The sequence below is a fragment of the Tenrec ecaudatus genome, chromosome 7, assembly GCF_050624435.1.
Source record: "Tenrec ecaudatus isolate mTenEca1 chromosome 7, mTenEca1.hap1, whole genome shotgun sequence".
Lineage (NCBI taxonomy): Eukaryota > Metazoa > Chordata > Mammalia > Afrosoricida > Tenrecidae > Tenrec > Tenrec ecaudatus.
The window spans coordinates 13,300,066-13,307,509 of NC_134536.1; positions in this window are offsets into that span (position 1 = coordinate 13,300,066).

Here is a 7,444-nt window from a genome sequence, read left to right on the forward strand (position 1 = left end):
GGCCAATGCCACTTTCCTTTCAGGCAGCTTCCTCGATCTGCCAGCCCAGCACGCAGTACACGCATAGGTGTTTCCGATGATTTGCTTCTCAATGAAAGGGGCATTCCTCTAGCGTGCACTTCCCTTTCTGTGCCCGCGTGCGATCGTCAAGCAGCAAGAATTGGCCGCTGGAACAAACAATCCGTGACTGTGCTGCCCTGGAGAGCCCTGTCCGGGTTTTCCATACGAAAATGCCCTTCATATCCGGCCTGCGCATTGAAGTGGCGGGTCATTTTGTTAAGCCTGCGTGAACCTAGAATAATTCATTTTCCTTACATTGTATTGAACAGCTGCTTTGGCCACAGCATACGAAGTTCTTTATGACTCCATTCCTGTTGATCTCCACACGCATCTAATAGCAACTTGATGCCCAGTCAGATGAAACCTCTTGTAGGACGCCCAGCTGCCTCACCCACAACCTGTGCTGTATCTCCACGTCTTGTTACGCTCGATTGACTGCTGGGAATGCCCTTCCTCCTGTCCCTTCCTGCTCTGCCAGCACTCAGCTCAGAGGGTGAGGGTCAGTGTCACCAGGAAAAAGGCCCTCCCTGTCTTCTGACCTTATTCCTCTCTGGGAGCAGGATTTTGGTCCTTTGCCCCCCTCATCTATCGATGCAGTTCTTGATGATGTTTTCCTGTATCATTGAATATTGTAGCATATTAGAAAAACATGGAATAATAATCTACACGAAACATATTACTTTATATATTGGCCTGTCGTGCATTGAGTGATCATCTGGGAAGCTCCACCTGGTGTATAACGTTCTCCGAATTGCTGTATCTCTATTTATACCTGTGTCTGCTGTCCCTGAGTGCGACAAATGGTTAAGGGTCCAGCTGCTAACCACAATATTGCATTGGCTTAGAGGCACTTCAAAACCCCAGTCTGGCCGTCTTCCTCTTAAGGATCACAGCTACTGGACATGCTGTGGGGCACGAGCCTGCTGTCTCACACGTAGGATGGTCATGAGTCAGTCAACCCCACGCCACCTGGATAGCTAGCTGCACTCTGTTCTCTATTTATATCTAAGCTCATGAGTGGCTGGCTCCAAGTTCCTTACCACCGAGTGAAACATGAAATTCCTTCATGTATGCATGTCATTCCAACTCTAGGCTTCACTGACGTTGCAGAAGGACAGGTGAATGACTTGAGCAAGCAAACTCACCGAGAAGTTCTTTTGTCTGTAGAAAGCCACCCCTAAATGAAGCGCTCTTTCTCTAGTGTTCCATTTGCTTCCTTGTGTGATTTCAAGGCTTTCCCACCGGGTCCTGGTTGGCCACCTGGCAGGCTAGGAGAAGTTGCGTACTGTTCTGTCCCCAAAGACTACGGTCTGACCTACTGTGACTTAAATAGGCAGCGTCTAGGAACGTGTGGTTCCATGCCATAGAGTCGGTTCTGGGTCCTGGTGACCGCACAGCAGAACACAATCCTGCCGGTTCCTTGTCAACCTCACAACCGTTGCTGACCTTGAGCCCATGGTTGTAGTCAGCGTGTCCACAGGGTCACCTCTTCGAGGGTTTTCCTCCTCTGCACTGACTTCACCGAGCTCGATGTCTGTCTTTCTCCAGGGACTGGTCTCCCCTGAGAGGATGTCCAAAGGAGCAAAGTCTCACCATTCTCGCTGCTAAGAAACATTCTGGCTGTACTTCTTCCAAGACAAATGAGGAGGTCCTCGGACACCCTATGGCATAATCCAAAAGGCATACATGCTTTTTAGGCTTTCCCGATTCCATGGGCAGCTTTTCCAGGCACATCGGGCAACTGGCAATGCCAGGGCGTGAGTTTGTGCATAATGAAGCTCCGTCCCAGTTTTCTGCAAACAAATCCACTCTCGCTGGGTTAATGCCAAGCCATAGTGGCCTTCCCGAGGATTTCCAGGTGTAAATTTTTATGGCAGCAGATAACCTCAGCTGGTGCGTTTGAACAGCTGATCTTGTGGTTAGTGGTCCAACGGCTACCCGTAGCTTTTTTATAGGTTTTATAGGTTCTATAGGTTTTCTCTAATTTATTTTTCCCTTCTTCCATTTGCCCAGCCCTTTTCTCTCTTCTTCCCCTACTGCCTTAAAAATAATTTTTTTAAACTCTGAGGATGTAGGGGGGCCATTCAGAAAGCACAATCTTGAGGATGGCCAGAGCAGACCTCTGGGAAACCAGAAGCACGTCTCGAGCAGCCACACACAAACTTTCCAGCAGTGGCTCCGTCCTACCTCCTCACTCTGAGATGCGCTGAACTAGGAAGGATGGCAAGGTTGGCACTGGGTAGGTGTTTCCAGGGCCCAGTGAAAGGGAACCTGAACCTGAGAAAACAACCAGCTGACGTGGTTCCAAGAAAGGCAGGTGTGCAAATGACCTGTGCTGAGAGTAGGCGTTGTTGACATTGCTGCTCTTGGGCCCACCTTTTGCTTTCCCCTCACCCCGAGAAAATATGTGTACATATCGAATCGAGGCCGGTGCGTGGAATGCGAGTGCTAGGGGCTATGATCAGATCAGAATAACACAGGCTTTGTTGATCTCTCCATGCCTGATCCATTTTTAGCTTTTAATTTGTTTCCTGTTGGTTATCCTTTTCCTGGCATGGAGAAAGGACACCTATTTGAAACTGCTTATTTTTAAGGGAGAAGGTGTTATTGTAACGAATAGAAAGTGTCACTTGCAGGCAGCTATTCGTGGACATGTGATGTCATCTTTTCCCCCTGATGTCTTTCAAAATTGGACAAGCACCGAGCGCTTTGGGGCAGCAGCTCTCTAATCCTGAAGAAGCGCTTCGCCCTACTTGGCAAGGATCTGAAATGACGGGGAGCAAGTGATTAGAAAGCTTAAGGTGCACCAATAGAAGTTCTCACCGCTGTTGGTTACATCGAAGATGTCTTTTCCCCACGACAGTCATACGGTCAAAAAACTTTTGGTTTCCTGGAGCTGCATATAAAGTTGAGGCACTCTAGATTTTGCTCTGGCGGCATCCTGGTACAGGACTTCCTGCCACCCGAAAGGCTAGCAGTTTGGCTTCATGGGAAGGGGACCCGATCATGTGCTCCTGCGACTCTTAACAACCTAGAAAATCCTCTGGGGGAAGTTCTACCCCCAGGGGTCACAGTGAGTCACAACCGACTTGGTGGCACCTAACAACGGTCACAAAGATGTTTGTTAATCCTGACAAGTTCATACAGCTTATTTCCATATAGTTCATCTGTAATCATTGTTTTGAAGGCCATAAATTTGCATTGGTGAAGCCTCTTTGTGAGTCATATGAAGAAATATTTCAGCGAGGTTCTGCAAGGTGGCGGTGGGGTGGATGAAGAGGGCAACGAAGACTAAGACACTTTTGACGAAGAACACATGATTCCTCTCTTTCTAGCGTGGAATCCATTTGACTTTCTTAAGCATTGCCCAGTCAGTCAAACGGAGAGCCAGAATGGGAAGGGGATGGATGCTTCGCTAAGGGTGTCCGAGACATGCACTAATTTAAAAATGCCCGTAGTAATGGGCTTCAGGATTTCATAGAATTTAGAGAATTAATAGCATTGTAGAAAGAGATCAAAAAAGATCACAAAAACATTAATTGTGTACAGATTTGTAAATTATATAGTAAGGGTATGCACTTCAATTACATTAGCCAAGTCAATTATACATAATTGTATTTCTAGCTCATGCGCGAGCATAATTTAAATTTTACTAAACGCTCCGCTGCATGAAACAAGTCCCAGCACATGGAAATAATTCTGAAGTAAATATCTCAGTACAGAATACAAAAAACTTTCTTTTTGGTTTGAAGTGGCTTTTATATTTTGATGTCACTTCATCTGCTTCCAAAGGGGAAACCATTCCAAGTATCCTTCGAATCTCCAAATCAGAACCACTTTTCCTGAAGTCAAGCAGACAGGGCATCCCCAATCAATTAGGTTTCAAAAAAAATTTTTTTTTAAACTTAGTTCCCAGACAGCTCTTAGTTCAGTCTTGTTTAGGAACTCTTTGTATTTATAGTATGAAAGCATACAAATGGACCAAAGTAGCCAAGCAGGACACTTCATTGATTTTTCAATGAAGAAATTCTGACTTTCCTGTAGATGACACAGGTTCATTTCGACCAGGGTGAAATCCTTTCAGATTTAGGACATTCTCATTGCTATCATTCTCCGTCCTCGTCTGCCATCATCCTGCACTGATTGGGTTTGCTACTTTTCACCAGGTAGTGGCCTCCGGCAGGGGTGTATCCCTCTTGGATTCTAGTTAGCTGGAACTTGTATCTTCTCTGTAACTTGGAGCATTGTCAAGTTGTGCCTGATAAAGTCTTGATGTGGCTACAGATATCCAGGGAATCGTGGGTTGGTGGGAGCAGTCACCTCATGCTGTTTGGGCCTGGGCTCCTCCCAGTAACTTGCTCATGTGGTATAGTTTACACATCTCTCTTGAATTAAAAAAATCATTTTATTGAGGGCTCATATAGCTCTTATCACACTCCATCCATCCATCCATCCATCCATCCATCCATCCATCCATCCATTCATCCATCCATCCATTGTGTTGAGCACATTTGTACATTTGTTGACATCATCATTTGCAAAACATTTTCTTTCTACTTGAGCCCTTGGTATCAGCTCCTCATTTTCCCCTTCCTCCCCCACCCTCCCTCCTCCATGAACCATTGATAATTATAAATTATTATTATTTTTCAGATCTTGCACTGTCCAATGTCTCCCTTCACCCACTTTTCTGTTGTCCATCCCCCTGGGAACAGATTATATTTAGATCATTGTGATTGGTTTCCCCTTTCTCCCCCATCGTCCCCTTACCCTCCTATTATTGTTACTCTCATTATTGGTCCTGAGGAGTTTATCTGTACTGGATTCCCTGTGTTTCCAGCTCTTATCTGTACCCATGTACATGCTCTAGTCTAGTCAGATTTGTAAGGTAGAATTGGGATCATGATAGTTGGGGGGTTGGGAAGGAAGCATTAAAGAACTAGAGGAAAGTTGTATGTTTCATTGGTGCTATATTGCACCCTGACTGGCTCGTCTCTTCTTTGTGACTCTCCTGTAGGGGATGTACAATTGTCTACAGATGGGCTATGGTCTCCACTCTGCACTCTCCTTCATTCACATTGATATGATTTTTTTGTTCTGGGTATCTGATGCCTGACACCTGATCCCATTGACACTTCATGATCACACAGCTGGTGTGCTTCTTCTATATGGACTTTGTTGCTTCTGAGCTAGATAGCCACTTGTTTATCTTCAAGCCTTTAAGATCCTAAGTGCTATATTTTTTGATGGCCAGGCACCATCAGCTTTCTTCACCACATTTGCTGATGCACCCACTTTGTCTTCAGCGATCATGTCGGGAAGCTTAGCATCAAGGAATGCCAGGTTATGATAACAAAGTGTTCTTGCATTGAGGGAGTACTTGAGTGGAGGCCCAATGTCTGTCTGCTACTTTAATACTTAACATATAAATATATGTACACAGCTCTATTTCCCTATCATTATATAAAATATATATTTATATATGTACATGCCTGTATTTAGACCTCTTTAAGTACCCTTTGCCTCCTAGTTTTTTCCTCTATTTCCTTTTACATTCCTCCTGTCCCACTATCATGTTTGGCCTTCATTAGGGTTTCAATAATTCCTCTTGGCCTTGAGCAAGCCCCAGGAGACATCCTACACCCTCCTTGCCATTGATTTGAGATCACTTGCTATTCCCTTGTCCTTGAATTTGTTAACACCCACTTCCTTTCCCCTGCCTCCCCCTCTCTCATGCCCCCCACCCCAACCATGGGTCCCATTGTTTTCTCCCCTGGATTGTTTATCCCACCTATCTTATCTAAGCAAACATGCAGATGTCTCTTGAATTTAATTAGACTTCTATTTGAACTTCTATTTGATGAAAGAGATGGAAGACCCCTACACACACAGACACACACACACACAGATGTTGGAAACCGATTAGCCTAGACAACAAATAAGATTCTTGTTTTGGCTTGAAGAGCCCTGGTGGTGTAGCGGTTTCCTATTGGGCTGTGATTCATAAGGTCACTGATTCAACACCACCAGAAGCTCCTCAGGAGAAAGATGAGGCTTTCTCTTCATTTACCCCCGTACACAGTTACCATCTCAGACACCCAAGGAGACAGTTCTACCCTGTCTTGTAATAGGGTCCTCATGAGTCAGAATTGACTCGGTGGCAGTGAGTTTCTTTTGGTTTGTTGTTATGAGATACAAATGACTTGGCCTTTGACTCAAAGCACCACCCCAATGTGACTAAGCAGAACTGTCCACACGGCTTTGGAGGATGATGTCCTTACAGGAGCAGATCACAGGTCTGCCTAGCAAGCAGCACTGGGCGCATTTGACTCTCGAGGCCCTAACAATGAAATACAGAGGAGTTTTCCATCAGAATAATACTGATTACAAGCATAAATATGAAGATGCCAGGCATTTCACATTTTGCCCAGCAGCACGCTAAAGTACATTTACCCCTGACACAAACTCGGGAGAGGGAAGAACTACTTAGGAACATCATCAGAATTAATATTCAGCATGATCGGGGGGTGGACTAGAACGATGAGTCACAAATTCCAGGTTGAAATTTAGCAGAAATAAACCACGGCATTGTTTGCACTTGGGTTTTAAAGAAGTCACTGCACTTTCTTCACAACTAGGGAGCTGAATGCAGCGTCAGTGTGATTGGAGCCAAGTGATGGAACTTCCAGAAACATGAGCTACCGCTGTGGGCTGCAGGGCAAGGATATTGTGTTTTCCCCTGAGACGGTCACAACTTCCCTGCTCCTGAGTTTGTTCAGATCGCTCAGGCAGCATTCATAGCAGTTCATCGTCGACTATGAGCATCAAGGTCCAGGTGCACAGAGCTCTCCTCCTGTACAAGGAAGCCCTGGCTGGCGCACATAATTAAGTGCTGAAAGGCTGGAGCCTTAGAAGAGTCATAACAAAGGACAATCTATCTGGGGGTTATGAGGGTGGGGGAGGAGGGAAAAAAGAAAAAAGAAAAAAAAAGAGCTGATCCCAAGGGCTCAATAGAAAGTAAATGTCTAGAAATGAATGAGCCAACATGTGTACAAGCAGCCTGATTCAACTGATGTACGGATTGTGGTAAGAGTTGTGCGAGCCCCCAATAAAAGGATTTAAGAAAGAAGAAGAAGGCCTGCAGTCTGCTGCTGAAAGGGCACAGCTTTGAAACTCCTTTGAATATAGTTTTACTCTGTACCCACGAGTCAGAGTCAGCTGGACGGAAGCTTTCTTCTTCTTCTTTCCAAATTTCTGTCTATCATTGGTCAAGGGGAATAAATTGGAGTCTGCGTATATGATTAAAGCAACCCTGGTGGCGTAGCAGTTATTCTTTGGGCTGCAATCCACAAGGCAGCCAGTTCAAAACCACCGAACCACTCTA